The sequence below is a fragment of the Pongo abelii genome, chromosome 8 (assembly GCF_028885655.2).
Source record: "Pongo abelii isolate AG06213 chromosome 8, NHGRI_mPonAbe1-v2.0_pri, whole genome shotgun sequence".
Lineage (NCBI taxonomy): Eukaryota > Metazoa > Chordata > Mammalia > Primates > Hominidae > Pongo > Pongo abelii.
Genome location: NC_071993.2, coordinates 56,819,943 through 56,840,381, shown reverse-complemented (window position 1 = coordinate 56,840,381; position 20,439 = coordinate 56,819,943). Strand labels below are relative to the sequence as shown.

At 35.3% G+C, this 20,439-nt stretch overlaps 1 long non-coding RNA gene across 2 annotated transcripts in view; it reads left to right on the top strand.

The window, feature by feature from the left end:
• The first annotated feature begins 16,984 nt into the window (after window positions 1–16,984).
• The window catches only part of LOC129048519 (uncharacterized), a 37,953-nt gene continuing 34,498 nt past the window's right edge, over window positions 16,985–20,439 (top strand). For both annotated transcript variants that reach the window (XR_010141518.1, XR_008510893.2), the window contains exons 1-2: window positions 16,985–17,082; window positions 19,372–19,485. This is a non-coding gene — a long non-coding RNA (uncharacterized LOC129048519). The remainder of the gene's footprint in view (window positions 17,083–19,371; window positions 19,486–20,439) is intronic.

Below are 20,439 nucleotides of genomic sequence, written 5' to 3'. Positions count from 1 at the left end.
CCCAAGGAATTAGGGTATATTCTAAATCGATTTCATTTGGGTGATACAAGAGATTCTGTTGGTTGTTCAGAGATGTTGAGAGATCAACCGGGAGACTGTGGGTGTATGTGAGCTCTCTGAGGTAACCCCTCTCCGTGTGTCACCCCTGGTCTTCAGGAAGCCTCTCCAATTCATGAAATGTGCTATTTTAGTGGTGTCTTTCTTTTGGAAACTGGTGAAGGGACTGAGGGTGCTGCAGAATTAAAGACAACCAAGGGCCAGGCATAGTGGCTCATGCCTGTAATCTGAGCACTTTGGGAGGCCAAGGTGGGAGGATTATTTGAGGCCTGGAGTTCAAGACCAGCCTGAGCAACATAGCAAGACTTTGTTTCTAAAAAATTAAAGTAAAAATAAAAAAAGCTGAATGTAGATACATGCATCTGTGGTCCCAGCTACTTAGGAAGCTGAGGTGGGAGGACTGCTTGATCCCAGGAGTTTGAGTTCATAGTGAGCTGTGATCACCTCACTGCACCCCAGCCTGGGCAACAGAGTGTGACCCTGCTGGTCAATAAAAACAAATAAAGAAGACAGAGATTCAGTGGCAATAGAAGCAGGAGGAAATGAATCTTTGAGCTTGCAGATGTTGTGGGAAGACTGTTAACGTCAATGGAATTGGGAGTCAGGAGAAGTTTAACCAAATCTCTGAGTGGCAAGAGTCAGGAGAGGTTTAACTGAATATAGGTTAGTTTTTCTCTTTTAAGGTTGTGCATACTTGAGATTAATGTTTCTATTTACATCTTTTTTCAGATACTGGTGCAAAACTGACTTAGCCAAATCACTCCAAATCTTTGAGTCTGACTCTTTTGCCTCCCAGATAGGTTAACTAATCCTTTGGCCTGTCAGCATTTTTATTACCCTGTAAAATGTTTACTAGCTTTCTCCACAAATCCTGGCACCTTACTCAGAAGTAACAGAGCTGGTAGCAAGGATGGGACACGGTTTGATGAAATCTACAGTTAATGCATGAAATGTTCTTGTTTGCCCAGAATATAATTTTTTTCCATTCTAACCCATTTTCCCCCTGGATCTTGGGCTTGTGCTTATCTACATGTCTGCATTATTCTGCATTTTACACTATAAAGTTTTTTCTCTTTAAAGACACAGGCTGTAAGTCAAAAGCTAGAATTGGAATACAAAGCTTGAACATAGACTATCCAGGATCAGAGCTAGAGAACAGATTTCAGGTGGAACCAACCAGTAAAGGAAATATCATAATAAATATACATAGATTGCCAAATTCTTTCTTTCCTCTTCGGCTTAACTATATGCAGCCTGCATTGCTTAATAACGGGAGTATGTTCAGAGAAATGCCTCGTTAGGCAATTTCATCATTGTCTGGGCATGATAGAATGTGCTTACACAAACCAAGATGATGTAGCCTACTACACACCCAGGCTACATGTTAGAGCCTATTATTGCTCCTAGGCTGCAAGCCTGTATAGCATATTACTGTCCTGAATGCTGTAGGCAAGCAATTAAAACATGATGGTAAGTATTTGTGTATCTAAACATAGAAAAGGTGCAGTAAAAGTATGGTATCATAATCCTATGTGATCACTGTCATGTATGTGGTCCATCTTTGACCAAAATGTTGTCGTGTGATATATGACTGTATATTCAACAACCTGTAAATTTTGTTGATATTAGCAACTTTATTATGGTAATTATTAGAAAGAGAATTAGCTTTGTGCTAAGCCATGCATTAGATGTCCAAACACAGACTACGCATGTAACAAGTCAAAGCGTCCCTTAAAAGATTGTAGAAAAATAGTTTTATTATAAATAACAATATAACTCATGCATTTGTAGTTACAGCTGGTAATAAGGATATAACTAATACTGGGCACAGGATGATAAACTACGCCTTGGCAATTTCAGAAAAAAGTGGCTGGAATGTTAATTGGAATGATCCCTTTCACTAAGATACCATGAGTCCTGCAAATGCTACCGAATGCCAAAGCTATTAGCCAGAGAAGATTATATTGAGGAAAAGAAAATGAATACTTTTGAATATCCATGAAGTTCCAGATACTTAAATATATATAGACTCCTTAAATACTCCTAATCTTGTGATATAAGTATTACTATTTTCACAGATGAAGACTTTGAGGGTAAGAGAGGTTAAGGATTTGTCTCATCTCAAATGGCAAGTGAATGCAAATGATGGATCTAAAATTCAAACCACATCGTTTAGCTCCTAAATGTATTCTCTTTCCATTAGTCAGACCTCTGTAGGGTTAATGAATTTGATTCAGAAGATGTTTTGCTTCAACACCAATATAAGGGGTAAAACAAAGGAGTTATCTACAAGTCAAGAAACGAGAAGTTTCAGCTTCGTATATTTTGGCAGTTGGCAAATGCCCATCTTCCATTGCTTCTCTGGCTCTTAGAGAGAAAAGAATACATGCACAAATGTAGTGAAAAGAATGGGACTTGTCAAGGTGTTTTCAGACATAGAATGTTGAGAATAAAGATAATGAGTTGGAGATATTAAAAAGAGACAGCCTGACTTCTTAGGGAGGGTTTGCAATGTCAATGGGCAACCCAAGGGTCTTTCCTTTCTGAATCCACAAACTAAACTTGTCAGTGCCCCAGATCTGATGAGCCTCAGGGAACTGATTAATGTTTAGAATAGAGTATCTATTTATTACTTTACAAGCAAAGCTTTTATTTCCTGTGAACATAATAATGGTGCCCACCACCAAAGAACGTTTTTCTTAGTACTAAGGTAATGGTGCTACAGACTTTGTAACCTAAGGTTTATTAGTGAATAGACTCAGAAGAAATGCAATTAGGTGACCATGTGGGTACTTTCTCCAGTTCACAGATGAGAGTAGGCCACTTTAGTGACCAGAACATTCTCGTGATAGACAACTGCTACAACATTGTTGTTCTTTCGTGCCACTTTCCTAAACTCCATATAGTTCTTACTCCCTGTTTAGATTCATTAATTTAATTGTTTAAACTACTGTTATAAAAATATACACTCTATTCACCTTAATTGGATCCCCATAAGCCCTCTTTAGTGTCTAGAATGTGGAAAACTCAAGATCATTAGATACTTATGTCCATTGCCAATCTCCTCCATTAGTATAAATCTCAGGTGTTACACATATTCCCAGGTTTGATACTATCTTCTCGTAGTCCTCGTGTATACCAACTATAGGCACATCAAGCCTCTCTGAACAGTCTGACCTGACAGTCAGCTTTGAAATAAAATTAGGAAACTCATTAGCTAGAGATTGTTTATAGGGAAAGAAAGTTAATATAAGACAAAATTGTGAAACTATTTCTGTAGATAAGAATTAAAGAAGAAATGAAGTATAGAGGGAGAGACTGACATGGCATTTTATTTTGGTCAAGAGAAAACACAGGAAGAAATATTTCCTGGGAGAGAAGCTGTGTTTCTGATGTGTCATTTTCATTAAGGATGGCAATAATTTGAAGGACCCATGTAAATTAAGCCTTATTATTTTAAAACATATCTTAACAATTTCTTTTAAATCATCCAAGGGTAATATGGCGTGGTTGGAATTCTGCTTATCCCAATTATGGTTGTTCTTTATGTTATTAACATATATCTAATGAGCACTCACTATATACAAGACAGGTGTTAGACACTGTGAATAAGCAGAGTAAGACGGTCTCTTTTTTATGGGACATTTGCTCTGAACCCCATAATAAAATATTCACACAGCAAAGGGTGATTTACCACCAAAGGCCATAAATGGGTAACACACTCCACTTTTGGGAAGGGTTGTGAAAATATTTTGGAGGTCAGAAGCTGCATAAAGTAACATTAAGTCTGGTTAGGGCGGGTAATCAGTGCTATTTACCTCCTAGAAGAGATGGGGTATGCTCTTCGGGCACAAGTCCTTGCTAGGGTCCTTAAGTTTCCCAATAGGTTCCTTTTTTGAATTTCACTATCTGTGCAGGGCCACATACTCTTCACTCACATGGTCACATAGATGCCTGTGTTCAAGTACTTCCCAGGAGTGCACTCTGGAATTTATCACTGTCCAATAGTTATTAAAATCATAACTGAGAAAAGCAATATTCAGCATATATTTCATAAAGGATATGCAATTAATTTTTTCTTTTGAAATATAAATATTTTCTTCCAGACCCAAGAGAGCTATAATCTGGATTGAATAATAATGGTGTCCTCAAAGATTTGTACTATAAGGTGAATTGTGAGCCTATGTTGACAAATATTATGAGAAACAGCATTAGAAATACCTTGTGGGGCTGCGCAGAGAATAAGCCTGAGGATGTCTTGTATTATATGCTGCAAAACATGGAGGAAAAATCTGTTGAGCATGTTGCTTCACCAGTAGTCTAGCCTTGCTCATTGGACACTATGTCTTTAACTATTTCAGGGTTATTTGTCCCTCCATGATGATATGAGCAGGAGAAGAGAGAGTAATGGAAAGCGAGATCTACTACTATTGTGAATTGGTCACTATCTGAAGGGACATAATCATTAATGACAAAGGACTTGTTTAAGATGAAGAAAATGAATCTAAATGAAATTATTTCTACTTACCAGATGATATGACTTAATTAGTCCAGATCTGCACTATCCAAAATGATAGCCACTAGCCCCATGTGGCTATTTATATTAACATTTCAACAAAGCAAAATTAAGTAAAGTTAAAATTTCCATGCCTCGGTTATACTAATAATATCTCTGGGGCTCAATAACCACATGTGACTATTTGGCTCCCACATTGGACAGAACATTTCCTTTATTGCATAATGTTTTATTGCATAGCACTGGTTGAGATAGTAACAAGGAATGAATGACCCAAGCAATTAAATCAGTGGTCCATTTTGTAGAACAATTCATCAGGATGTTTTATACCCTCTTCCTACTTTGTTCATTTCATTACATTATTAGTGCTTTGACTGGAGCTAGTACAAATAGGTCAGATTTACTTAATTATTTTAGAATAATATTTCCTCATTAACCAAATACATGAACTCACATTTATTCTTCCTTCCTTCCTTTCTTTCCATCCTTCCTTTCTTTCCTTCCTTCTTCCTTCCTTTCTCCTTCCTTCCTTCTTCCTTCCTTCCTTCTCTCCTTCTTTTCCTTCCTCTCTCTTTTTGCTTGCTTTGCTTCTTTCTTTTATTGGCTTTGTAGAATATCCAAAGTTAGTACATCAGCATCGACTCTGCAATAAACTGTAGAAAAATACTAGCTAGAAAAGTTGATTGAAATTAATAGTTGAGGGAGTCTTTTGAATACTTTGCAGACTTAAACTCTTCCTATTCATTTGTTTTCTATTAGCACAAATAACCAAGAATTAGATGTAGTTTTTATTAAAGAGAAAAATTAAGTAAGACACTGACAGATGGAGAGGACAAAGACAGGGGCGAACAGATAAACAGATGTATGAAAGGAGAGACACTTATTGAGTACATTCTTTGGTCTATTATTAGACTAGGTTATTCCTTTAATACTTAAAAACCCATTGAAATAAATTTTGTCCTGATTTTATAGATGAGAAAACAGGCTCAGAGAGGGATTTCACTTGCTCAGTGTTCATGTAACTGTAGATGATAGTGCTAAGATTTGAACTCAAACTTTCTTACTTCAAGGATCATAAATACTCTATCAGTCTCTAAACCATTATCTTTTTCCCCCTTATCACTGACAGCAGACTCTTCATGTCTTTTTGTTGCCTTATATTTTCTTTTACCTCTTATTTCTTCCTTGAATTGTTTTTATTCAAGGAGTTTTTGTCCTCTTTCTGTGAAAATAAATAGTAATGTGTCAGGAAGATTTTTCACCTGTTTTCTAGAGTAAATCTTTTTCTGAGTTGTATTTTACCTACTTTTTGCTCTTATAGCACTTCCAATTTTTATTGGAACATTTATGCAATGGCCCATGCTGTTTTATTTCTAATTATTACTTATCCTTTTTAGTGGGAGTGACTTTGTCTTTGATTTGCTCACTTAACATGTGGGAGTGGAATGAGAGGAGGGAACTAAGGCAGCAAGTTACTTCCGTTTGGTCTCCTTGTCTCCAAACTCCTTCTCATTAAATCTGCTGCATTTTCAGTTCTCATGGACACATGTTCTTTCAAATTTTGACATTCTGGTCTCAAAAGCGAGAAGTTTAGTGTAATTTTCACTGAAGCTGAAATTAAGTCTTGTGATTTAATATGAACAACATATACATGTATACTTAATAATGTAATGAAAACAATTGCCCATTACTCAGTTTAAGAAACAATTATTTTCAGAACCTTAAAAGCTCCTAATGATGCTTTTTAAAAAATCCCATTTCTTCCTTCCCTCAGAGAACCCAATCCCTTGGATTTTGTGGTTATCATTTCCTTTTCTTTATACTTTTATAATGGATAAATATTTCCCTAAGTAATATATCTATATTTATATATAGGTATATTCCCTAAGTAGCATACCTATATCCCTAAGTAATATTTGGTATTGCCTGCTTTGAACTCTATGTAAGTAGACCCATATTAAATATATGCTTCCATGATTTGCTTCTTTCACTCAACATCATCATTTTGCATTTCCCACATGTTGAGACATAAAACTGTAGTTTTACATTGCACATATGAATACATTGCATGAATAAATCACTTATTTATTCATTCCAATGTTTTTGATTGTTTGTTTGTTTTTGTTTTGAGTCGGAGTCTTGGTTTGTCACCCAGGCTGGAGTACAGTGGCGCGATCTCGGCTCACTGTAAGCTCTGCCTCCAGGGTTCAGGCCATTCTCCTGCCTCAGCCTTCCGGAGTAGCTGGGACTACAGGCACCTGCCAACAGGCCGGCTAATTTTTTGTATTTTTAGTGGAGACGGGTTTTCACCGTGTTAGCCAGAATGGTCTTGATCTCCTGACCTCGTGATCTGTCTGCCTCGGCCTCCCAAAGTACTGGGATTACAGGCTTGAGCCACCGCGCCAGGCCTCTTTCCACAGTCAGTGGACATTTGAAGTGCTTCCAGTGTTTCTCTTTAAACTGTGGACTATGCTCTTTTGAGCATGTTTCCAGGTCTCTATTTGCAAAAATGATCTCTTGCTAGAGATTTTTTTGAAATATACTTAAGAGGAGAATCACTGGGTTGTAGAATGTGCTGTCTTCAACTTTATTAGATAATGCTAAACAGTCTTCCAACATAATTGTACCAAACTATAATCTCCGCAGTAGGTGAGAAAGCCTGTTGCTCCACATCTTTGTCAACATTTTGCATTGATAGGCTCGTTGAAAATTGATTCACTGAGGGAACTTAAAGTACAGGTCAATAGGTGCAGCAAACCACCCTGGCACACGCATATCTATGTAACAAACCTGCACATTCTGCACATGTATCCCAGAACTTAAAGTAAAAAAATAAAAATAAAAATAAATCTGGCAGGGCGCGGTGGCTCACCCCTGTAATCCCAGCACTTTGGGAGGCCGAGGCAGGTGGATCACGAGGTCAGCAGATTGAGACCATCCTGGCTAACACAGTGAAACCCCGTCTCTACTAAAAAAATACAAAAAACTTAGCCGGGCATGGTGGTGGGCGCCTGTAGTCCCAGCTGCTGGGGAGGCTGAGGCAGGAGAATGGCGTGAACCCTGGAGGTGGAGCTTGCAGTGAACCGAGATCGCGCTACTGCACTCCAGCCTGGGCGACAGAGTGAGACTCCATCTCAAAAATAAATAAATAAATAAATAAATAAATAAATAAATAAATAAATAAATAATCCTTTTCTCCCTAAAATATATATAAAAAGAAAATCAATTGACTATTATCCAAAGCGTTTATGTCTAGACTCTAAATTCTATCTGATTGAACTATATGACATCTTCTTGGCAGTACCAGGCTATATTTATGACTATAGCTTTTTAGAAACTATTGGTCAGGCGTGGTGGCTCACGCCTGTAATCCCAGCACTTTGGGAGGCCGAGGCCGGCGGATCACGAGGTCAGGAGATCGAGACCATCCTGGCTAGCATGGTGAAGCACTGTCTCTACAAAAAAATTAGCTGGGCGTGGTGGTGGGCGCCTGTAATCCCAGCTACTCGGGAGGCTGAGGCAGGAGAATGGAGTGAACCTGGGAGGTGGAGCTTGCAGTGAGCCAAAATCGTGCCACTGCACTCCAGCCTGGGTGACAGAGCAAGACTCCGACTCAAAAAAAAAAAAAAAAAAGAAACTGTTGAAATTGGCTCCACCTACTTTGTTCTTCTTTTTAAAGGTTGTTTTGGCTACTCTAAGTTCCTTGACTTTTAGGATCAGTTAGTCAATTTCTGCAAAGAAGTCATCTGGGACTTTAATGAAGATTACATTGAATATTTTAGATCAATTTTGGGAATATTTATTGCCATCTTCGACAAATAGTCTTCTAATCTATGAACATGGCGTGTCTTTCCATTTATTTGTGACTTTTTCAGTTTCTTTCAACAGTACTTTTTAGTTTTCAGAGTATAAGTTGTACACTTTTTGTTAAATGTGTTAAGTATTTTTCTTTTTGATGCTATTGTAAATGAAATTGCTTCTTTATTTCATTTTTGATTGCTCATTGTAAGTGTATAGAGATAGAATTGACTATTGTGTATTGATTTTTTGTCCTGCCTACTTATCAAACACTTTTGTTAGTTCTAGTAGTTTTTTAGTGAATTATTTAGGATGTTTTTATATATAAATCATGCCATCTGCAAGTAGAGACAATTTTAATTCTCCCTTCCCAATATGGATGTCTTTTATTTAATTTTTCATCTAATTACACTGGCGCTGACCTTCAGTACAATGTTAGATAGACGTTTAGACGTTGTGCAGAATGTTTTTTTTTTTTTTTTTTTGAGATGGAGTCTCGCTCTATTGCTGAGGCTGGAGTGCAGTGGCACAATCTCGGCTCACTGCAAGCTCCGCCTCCCAGGTTCACGCCATTCTCCTGTCTCAACTTCCCGAGTAGCTGGGACTGCAGGGGCCTGCTATCATGCCCAGCTAATTTTTTTTGTACTTTTAGTAGAGACCAGGGTTTCACCGTGTTAGACAGGATGGTCTCGATCTCCTGACCTTGTGATCCGCCGGCCTTGGCCTCCCCAAGTGCTGGGATTACAGGCGTGAGTCACCGCGCTCGGCCAACTAGCAGTCCCAGTGTTGGCTACCGCCCCTCCTGCAAGAAGCTCAGATGGCTTAGACAGCAGGCAGCCACAGCTGTGGTGATGGCTGCCCCTCTGCCCAGGAATGCAACAGGCTTAGATAGATTCTAGCTGAGTGGCTGTTGAGAATTTGTGCGGCTCCGTGGCTGGGATTCTAGGCCCTGGCAGTATGGGGTCACAAGTGGGATCATCTGATCTGTGGGTTGCACAGTTCCATGGAAAAAGCATGGTTTCCCAGGTTGGGTAGCACGCTCACTCACCGCCTCTCTTGGCTGGGGGCTCCCCTCTCCCATGTGGCTTTCAGGTGGGCCACCTCACCACACTGCTCTTCCTTCCTCTCCGTGGGTCACACCAGCCACCTGGTCAATCCTGATGATAGAACCTGGATACCTCAGTTGCCAGAGTAATTGTATCACAGGTGAAATTTCCTGTGTTGTTCTGTGTCAATAACTTGTGGGATAGGGGTTGATAAAATTCTCTTGTATTTTAATGTCTACATCCTTGAGGATGATTAGATCCCTGAGACATCAGCTATTTGAATATATTTGAAGTGACACTATGTGTGGAAAGCAGGGGTTGGAGCATGGAGGACGGGAGGTGAGGATGGAAAATTTGGAGGTGAAAACAAAGAATATGAGATAGAAAATAAAAGATCAAGACTATTTCGGATATTTGCATCATATTAATGATTTTGGATTTTAAATCTGAGAACAATGAAGAGTCATTATTACAAGTTTTATTACTTAATTCACATTTTAAATATTGTTCCTTATGCTTTCACCAGTTGGTTTTTATGGCTTTCTTCTTCTTTCATTTCTCTCCATTTGTCCTTACCCCCATCACTGCTTCAGTTCCTAATTTAGTCATCACTTAATTGTCTTCTCTAATTTTAGCTCCTTTTCTTTTGCTTGTCATGTTGTTAGTGCTGTTATGCGTTATCTCCTTTGTCAATTCTTAGAGAGAAACAAATCATAAATTATTTGAGAAACACTTGAGTATTTTCTAGGCTTCTTGATTTATGTATTTTGACATTTAGATATTACATTTTACTTGGTTCAATATCTTTTCCTCAGAAATTTATTTATATCTGTTCTCTGTAGTATATATTTTTAATAATTGTCATGAGTTTTACATCATTTAATTAGTCCTCTCTACATTATATCAATTTATACTTTAGTATCTATGTATTGAATGAATTGGATAAGATGAAATAAAAAGTTTAGGGAATAGGTGTTATTACTTTATCAATTTGTGCTCAGACCTTGCAAAACTAGTATATAAACCTGATTTTTATGAACAATTAATGTTGTTCCCAGATCAAAACTCATTTTAATGTTTAATAAAATTCTTTTTTGGTAATATTCTCTAAAGAGCAGAATACATTCAAGGATAAATAATTCATTATTATAGTAGATTTTTAGAAAGAGTGTTTTCCTAGGACTTATTGTTTTAATAACCAAAGGCTATACTTGTATCAAATATAGTCTGATTATGCTCAGCATATGAAATCTAATTTTTTTTAGCTACTGAGTGTGGAAAAAAACAAAAACATATGATTATATAATTTTGTCTACTGGTATCAGAAAGTTGGCCAGTGCTAATATATTGGTTTGACTATATGGATAAGAATGCAATTGAGTATTTTTTAAATATCAGAAACATTTATTCAGCTAAGACATGATTCTCTGGATGCAGTGTTAGCACACCATATTAAGAATATTATTTTTATCTCTGATTATTTCACCCTTATCTACTCATTAAATCTTCAGCCTCGCTGTCTGATTGGTCACTGGCATTCACAGAAGCAAAGCACATGCTGTAGAAGAGGAGCTGAAAAGCCCCACATTGCTCTATAAGTGATGAGGTTTTTGACCTCAGTGTCTATTTATATTCTATTCTCTGACACACTGGGACCCAGGAAAGAGTTGACAATAGCTAGGGTAGTTAACCAATGGTGAAGCCCTTCATATTCCTTTAAAGAACTCAGTAGTAAGTCAATGGTTAGGCTCAAACTCATCAACATGAGAAAAATGCTCAATAACCAGCCTGGACTATGATTGTTAATTTAGCAATGACATTTTGAATAGGAATTTTAATCGCTTTAGTTTTAAGTAGTAGATGAGATGCTTGCCCTTATTAAGCCAGGATTTGAAGATTTGAGAAGCGGTAATGATTGGTTAAAACCTGGCTACTGGTGCAGAATACGAAGGAAATAAGCTCCAAATGTGAGGGACTAAGAACATAGAGAAAAACTGAGGATGCCATAAAACTATAACAAAGGCAGTATGCAAGGTTAAATAAAGCAAAAAAGCAGAATTGCTTTGGGAAATGAACAAATTTTCTTGGATTTTAAGGAAAAAGTACCACAGATGTTTAAATATTTTAATAAACAGAAAGATAGAAAATAGTCAGTACTGATGACTGTATTTTATCCGTCTCAGTGATTGAAATGAAATGCCCACACCATTTGAAGGAGCATTTTTTTTGTGCAATGGTACAATTATAGCTCATTGTAACTCTGAACTCCTGGACTCAAGTGATCCTCCTGCCTCAGCCTCTTGGTTAGTTGGGACTACAGGTCTGAGCAAGTACATCCCACCTAAGTGAGTTTTTTTTTAAAGAACCAGTATTATTAGCAGCAGCCTTTGAAAATGTCAAAGTCTTCTTTGTAAATTTGGTTTGATTTTTTAATTTTTAGTTTCTGTGGGTGCATAGTAGGTATACATATTTATGGGGTACATGAGATATTTTGATACAGGCGTACAATGCATAATAATCACATCAGGGTAAATAGGGGATTCACAACTTCAAGCACTTATTCTTTCTTTGTGTTACAAACAATCCAATTATACTCTTTTAGTTATTTTAAAATAGGCAATAAATTATTGTTGACCGTAGTCACCCTTCTGTGCTATCAAATACTAGATCTTATCCATTCTATCTAGCTTTGTTTCAAGTTTCAAAAACCATATACTTTATTTTTTTCATTTTCTATTTAAAATTTCTTTAAACTTCAGTTTCAAAGAAAATGAAAACTATATTTAATTTTATTTTCACTTTATTTAATTACTAACACTGAAATATTTAAGCAAAGTACTTTTTACCCTTAAAATTTATCGTATTAGGTTTTGACCAATAGTTGTCACAATATAAACTATTAACCATTTCTGCTGCTTCATTATTTTGTTGAAAGTAAACATTTGAATAACCACATTATGGTTACGTGTTTTCATATGAAACTACAAAGCCATTTTCAAAACTTTATCATGTTTATGTTCTCACTCATATGTGAGAGAGTTAAAAGTTTATCTCATAGAGGTAGAGATTAGAATGCTGGACACCAGAGGCCAAGAAGAGAGGGGGTAGAAGGTGAAGAGAGGTTCATTAAGGGGTACAAACATATAGTTAGATAGAAGGAATAAATTCTAGTGTTTTATTGCCCACTAGGTTGACTCTACTTATCAATAATTTGCTGTATATTTCAAAGTAGCTAGAAAAGAAGATTTGAAATATTCTCAACACAAATAAATGATTAACATTTGAAGTGATGGATATCCCAATTGCTCTGATTTGATCATTACACATCAAAATCGCCTGTAACCTATAAATATGTACAATTATTACCATAAATAAAATAAAAATAAACAAAAAGATGATCAAATGTTAATGTGAAAATATTTTGCAGTCTTAGGAAATGACTTGCAAATAAGAGCATAATCTTCCATAAGCTGAATTTTCTTTGCAATGCAGTGGCAAGTAGATTGTCAGTACCAAGATATTTTGGCATTTAGAAATACAAAAAGTGACTTGAGGGCAAATTGACTAATTTTATCATATATTTGCTTTTTATTTTTGAATTAAAAGATTTAAAATATATCTTAAAAATGCAAATCTGAAAAAATTGGTAAAAAGCTAATTTTATAACGATGAAAAATTTAATATAAAAGTAGCTTATAACATATATTAGGGTGTCCATTTATTTTAGAATTAGCATAGGATAGGATAGCTTGCTATTTGTTTGAATATGAGACATTTATTATAAATACTACTTCATAGAAAGTATATTTGATAATATTTATTTATTTATTTATTTATTTATTTTGAGATGGAGTCTCGCTCTGTCACCCAGGCTGGAGTGCACTAGTGTGATCTCGGCTCACTGTAACCTCCGCCTCCCGGGTTCAAGCGATTCTTCTGCCTCAGCCTCCCGAGTAGCTGGGATTACAGGCTCATGTCACCACGCCCAGCTAATTTTTTTTTTTTTGTATTTTTAGTAGAGACGGGGTTTCCCCGTATTGGCCAGGCTGGTCTCAAACTCCTGACCTCTTGATCTGCCTGCCTCAGCCTCCCAAAGCGCTGGGATTATAGGCGTAAGCCATTGTTCCCAGTCGATAATTTCTATTTAGACATAAAAATGATTAATAAAATGATAAAACAATAGTCTTTGTGAGATAAATTCAAAATGTTTTTTTTGTAAAGTAGTAATATTTTACTTAATATCTACTTAGGACTCTAAATATGAATCAGGGGAAAACTAAACACTATTTGTTAGTGAGTCCTTAAATATAAAAGATGTATTAGTGGGTAAGTTTAAATTAAGACCCATGTTGAAAAATAAAATAAGGTTAAAACCAAAGAAACTTTCAAACAACACTAATTTTCAGAAATCATGATATTTGAATAACAATAATTTATTTATATACCAAGAAATCACATAATCACAAGGAAAATGTAAATATACAATTTTCAATACAAAAGAAGTAATGATAGGGCAGAATTGCAAAACTAATATGAGAACTGTAGGAAAAACATTAATTTTGAAATTGTTTGCAGAGGAGCAAGAATTTGTTCTATGGCAAGGGACTAAGAGTTAACCAGGCAGAAGGGAATGTGATGAGGATATTCATTTTAAATATTTATACATTGTGAGCAAAAATGCAGAGGAAGAAGTAAACATGTTCCATTGATTAAGGAAATATTTATACTATCAAAGTGTTCATTGTCTAGTGGGTTAGAATATATAACAATTATAAGTCTGAATAATTAGTATATTGCATGTGTGTAATAAGAAAACAAATCCAACAGAAGCAGATTCACCTATTCAATGCACATTTATTTATGCACTAGTTACTGTATTAGACCCTGTGGACACATCTGTCAGCCAAAAAGGCAGGGCTGTAGTCCTTGAAGAATGTATATCTATTCTTCAGTGTTTGCTTTTACCAATTTTATGACCAAAAATATGGAATCTGTGACACGTCAAGCTGCTCTGTTGGAATCAGGCAATAGCAGTTGAGAACAGTAATTAAGATTTGGTGAACATCTGAAAAATGCAAAGCAACATCACAATGAGATATTACTTCACACCTGTTAGGATGGCTGTTGTCAAAAACAAAACACGTGTTGGAAAGGTTGGAGAAAAATTGGAACCCTTTACACTTTTGGTAGAAATAATTGTAAAATGGCACATGTAATATGGAAAACATGGAGGTTCTTCAAAAAATGAAAAATAGAACCACCATGTGATTCAGCAACCCTACTCCTGGTCATATATTAAAAAGATCTGAAGTCAGGATCTCAGAGAGATATCTACACTCCCATGTTTATTGCAGCATTATTAACAATAGTCAAGATATGGAAATAACCCACATGTCCATTGACAGATGAATGGGTAAAGAAAAGCGAAAATGTGAAATACACGTGCAATGGGATAAAATTCAGCCTGAAAAAAAGAAATCCTAACATTTGCGACAACATACATGAGTCTGGATGACATTTGGTTAAGTGAAATGTCAGTGACAGGAAGACAATACTGAATGACTTCCCTTATATGGGATATCTAAAATGGCCAAGGTATAGAAAGGAAAAGTAGAATGGTGACTACCAGGAGGTAGGAGGAGGACGCAATGGTTATTGTTGTTCAGTGGGTACAAAGTCACAGTTATACAAAATAAGTAAGTTCTAGATATGTGGTATACAGCATAACGCCTGTAATTCAAAGTACAGTTTGTGCACTTAAAAATTTGTTAAGAGGATAGAGCTCATGTTAAGTGTTCTTACAAAACAAAAAAAGGACATGGGAAAACCTTTGGAAATGATGGATACGTTTACTACCTTAACTGACGTGATGGTATCATGGGTGTACACTTATATCCAAACTCATCACATTTTATACATTAAATATGTGTGGTTTTTAAGATATATCAATTTTACATTCATAAATCTGTAAAAAAAAGGTGTAATTTTTTTCTCTGCTCTTTAATTCTGAAGAATATATTACTATATGTAAAGGAATTCACAGAGAAGAATGAAAGGTTATATTTCTCACATGATGATTGCAGCTTAAATAAATAATATTCCAATAGTGACTCTCCCACTCAGCAGTTCTAAAACTTTTTATAAATTATTTGGCCACTTTGTGTTTCTTCATATGAAAACAAAAATAATACAGTTGTAAAGGTTGTAAAGTAAACCTATGTAACACTTTTACAGCTACACTTGGCACATAGATGTGTTGGTTATTATGGTAAAAATAATTTGATGATAATAATTTCATTGTGGCTTAGTTTGCATTTTCCTGGTAAACAATGAGATTGAACCTCTCTTCATATGTTTATTAGTCATTTGTTTATCTTGTTTATTTGAAATGCCTATTTGTTTCTAGTTCATTTTGTTATTACATTTATCGCTTTTATATACTGAAATTTTTAATACATTTGATGTGTGACTCCATTGATCAGTATAAGTATTTCCATGATATTCTTCATGTCTGTGGTTTGCCTTTTCAATTTTTTAAAGTTTTTGATTAATAGAAGTTCACAATTATACTGTTTTCCAACTTTCAAATTTTACGGTTAGTTGTTATTGCTTTTGTTTTCTTGTATTCATTTTAGAAAATCTTCGCATGCCTTCAGTTCATGATTACATTAATTGGCTTGTCTATCTTTGAGCCTGTACCATACCGTCTTAATTCCTGTGGGCCTAAAAGTCTTGGTATCAAGTAGGGTACTTCTCAATTTCATTCTTCAGATGTTTTAGTTCCTGTTGGCCTCTTACTTACTTGTCCATATAAAATTAGAATTATTTTGTCAGTACACACACACATACACACACACATTCTCTCTCTCTCTCTTCTAATATTTTGTTTGGGATTTCCTTGAATGTGTAAACTAATTTGCAGAAAACTGACATTTTTACACTATTGAGTCTTCCAAACCACAAATATCAAATGCAATTTATACCTCTATTTATTTAGGCCTGTTATGATTTTGCTCAGTTAAATTTAGTATTGCGTTATTCTTGCATAACTCTTCCTAGATTTATTCTAGATGCTTGCCTGTCTATAATAATAATCTTTTAAATGATATATTCTATTTGTTAGATGCTTTTATATAAAAATTGATATTTGACATGAGTGTGTCTGATAACCTTGCTAAAAGTTCTTATAGATTTCTATAATTTATAGTTTTTCTTGGATTATTCATATAGACCATAATGTTGTATATGGATCAAGACAGACTTATTTCTTTCTTTCCAACTTCCTTTAATTTTTCTTGTTTACTTTATTACTAAGAGCTCCAGGCCAGTTATAAACAGAAATTATAATTCATGGTCTCAGAGAAAGCATTCGGTAAGATCTTTTTTTTTTTTTTCTTGAGACGGAATCTCGCTGTCGCCCAGGCTGGAGTGCAGTGGCACGATCTCGGCTCACTGCAAGCTCTGCCTCCTGGGTTCATGCCATTCTCCCGCCTCAGCCTCCTGAGTAGCTGGGACTACAGGCGCCCGCCACCATGCCTGGCTAAGTTTTTTTTTTTTTGTATTTTTTAGTAGAGACGGGGTTTCACCGTGTTAGCCAGGATGGTCTCGATCTCCTGACGTCGTGATCTGCCCCCCTCAGCCTCCCAAAGTGCTGAGATTACAGGCGTGAGTAAGATCTATTGTTGATGACTACAGCACATGTAGTGATGCCCCTTTTTCACCTCTGATATTGGTGTATCTTTCTGTTTAATTTTGGTGGAAATTTTTTACAATTATACATTTTCAAATAACAAACATAAGAGTTTAGAAAGATTTTGTACGATTTTAAATTTGATTTCAATATTTCAATATCTTCTCTGTCTCATTTATGCTCTTGTTTTTTATGCCTTTTTCTATTTTTAACACCTTGAGCTGGATACTTAGACTGTGTCAACTGTTCAATCGTTCAATTATAAGAACTACAATTACATATTTTCCTCTACGTAAGCTTTAGCTGCATAGCATAATTTACAAGATGTTGTATTTTTATCATCTTTAAGTAAGAACACTGACTAAATTTCAAACAGTTTGAGAATTTTCTAAGTTAATTATTGGTATTTAGCTGAATCTCCCTATGACATGGTAACACCTTCTGAAGGTTTATTCTTGAGGTTTGTTGAGACTTGTTTCTCATATTTTAAAATACATTTTATGGCATGTTTTAAGACTCTATTTAACAAGTCATAAGCTTATAGAGCATCTTTTTAAGTCTCATATTGTCTGGCAGTTATTGATTCATTTTATATAATTTTGCTAGTCTCAAACCAGCCATGGTTTAGTGTAGAATTTCTTTCTTTCGTCTTGTACATTCTGTCTTCCAATATAAACTTTCTTCAACATCTGCCACTGACTGTATAATAAGAAATAACAATTTCTGGTAAGATAATTTTAAGATTAGTAGGTTACAAATATCTTATTCATGACCATTTCCTTTTCACAACATATCCCTTTACTTAGAAATGCAGCATTTTAGATCTAGACAAAGTATTTGACAAACTATAATTTATCTGTTTAAATGTAAAAGCATTTAAAAGTTTTAAATAAAAGTTACATAGAATCTTAGTACTTGATATGGAAAAACATAAGTGCAGCCATCGTATGTGAAGTGAAGAGAGAGGGTCCAATATTCTGGATGCTGAACCTTCATATTGACCATCCTGAGGTGCCTTTAGAAGCACCTTCCAATAATCTCATTGGAAATCTAAGAAGCACAGCTGAAAGCGCCCTCATACAGTTCATCTTCCTTTAGCAGAGGATGCAGCCCAGAGAAACTGTTTCCATTGTCTTCTACAGAGTTGGTTTGTGGACCACTTTCATCTAAACTTTATTCTCCTAAATACGTTTATCAAATGTTCCACCATTGTCTGTTTGCAAAGAAATAAGAACATATCATTGAAAAAGCAAAATAAGTAAATAAATATTGTAATCTTTTTGTTAGAATGGCTTGCTGATCTGGATATAAAATTATTATCTCTATTCTACCCCAAATTTCCTTTCCTGAAAAAGGTGACATTAGAGAAAAACATACCTTTTGGAATAAGAAGGTTAAGATATTTCTAATAACACTTATGCGTTATAGCAAGGTAAATTGAAATTTTCTGAATTACACCATGTTTTTCACTCTCTCTTTCTTTACCCAAATCTATTTTGTATTTCAAAGCAGCCAAGTGATGAGTAAAGACAAAGTCAGGCCAACTTCTAAGGCTGTACTACAATTAATCTAATATTAACTGAATACACAATGCAAATCTTATGCTTCCTGAAAATAAGTCATAGAATTTCATATATAGAAAATTACAATCAATATAGTGATGCTAAATTATTAGCCAAAGCTTAATTAATTGAGTTCACTTATAAACTCTTGTAGTTCATAATGGATTTTTAAAGTTTTGAAAGTAGTTGAAATGAAACACTGTGCATAGTTGTCACTTTGAATGTAATCTATTTATACTTCTTCCATTTATTTACCATTATTGAATGTCAAAAAGAAAAGTGATAGCACTTTGCTCAGCCAAACAATTTTTGTGACAAATGTAAGTGATTTGTCAGTAAGTTGTACTAAATTGTCAAATTAATTATGCTTGTGTTGACTCTGTTTTCCTGGGAGGGGAACAGAAGTGAAAAAAGGTTTGAAGTGTTCAATAGCCAAATCTGTTGGTATTTGGAAAATACTGAAGATTTTTTTTTTCATATAAAGAGGCAGAAAAGGTAAGATAAAGTAAAAGTAAAGAAAAAAAGAAAAAGAATGAAGAGGATGAAAATAAAAGAGAAAGGAACAGATATTTTACTTAAAAATTAAATGATATCTAAGGGTATTTTTTATTTGTAGTAAAGCACAGAAGATAAATGTATGAATTATGCTACATTTATATACTAATTTACCTGTGATTTATTGAATAATTACTATGTTCCCAGCACTCTGCAGGTTAATAAGAATGAAAACAGTGCCAACGAGGAGTGCACCATCTTTTGAGACGCTGGCAAGTCAATTGGCAAACGTGATATTGTGTAGTGAGGGTTTTAATAAAGGTAAAAGAGAATACATAAGAGAGATATTCTTAGAGTTCTATAGGTTAGAAGTACTGTATGGGTCATAAAGGGATCTGCAGGGCTCTGTTTCTTTCTGGAAGCTCCTAGAAGAAAATCCATGTCTTTCCTCAACTGTATTATTGCAAGAATTCAATTCCTTACAGCTGTTGAACTAAGGTCTCTATGTTTCTCTGGTTGTAAATTGTGGACTATTCCCAACTTTTAGAGGCTGCTACATTCCTTGGCTCCTAGCCTACTTCCTTTCCCCCAAAACAGCAAAGGTGGGTGCAGCCCTTCTCACACCAAATCTCTCTGACTCACTTTTCCGGCTTCCTCTTTTGCTTTTAAAGGCTCACATGATGCGATTGGCCCCACACAGGTAATATAAAATAATATTCCTAAATCAATGTCCTTTGCTTTAATTATATTTTCAATTCTTCTTGCAATTTTACATTACATATTTTCAGAGCTGGAGATTGGGAAATCGGCATCTTTGAGTATGAGGGCGTTATTCTGCCTATCACAGATACTTAACAAAAAGTAGTGAGAGATGGGCAGACAAGGAAGCAGTGGATAGGTATCTATACATTAAAGAATAAATTGGTCCTGAGGAAAGAAAAAAAATGAGTTTAGCAAGAACATTTTTAAAAAGTGGTTTGTAATTCAGAGAAAAAGAAATGACTATTTGGAAAAGTGTCTTTCCAAGCGATGTCGATGTCATGAAAAGCTGAAGAGATTATCAGCTGGAATGAAGTGTCTCCTATGCCATGGTTGAGTATTTCAGTTTTATTTTAAATGTAGCAGAAAACCATGGAAACATGTTAAGAGATAAAATGCCATTATATACTCATTGTATAAAAATCACTGACAGCAGCATGGGAAGGAATGGCAGGGGAGGGTCAAAGCTGGAGAAATAAAGAAAAGTTAAGAGGATAATACTATAAATGAGAGGAG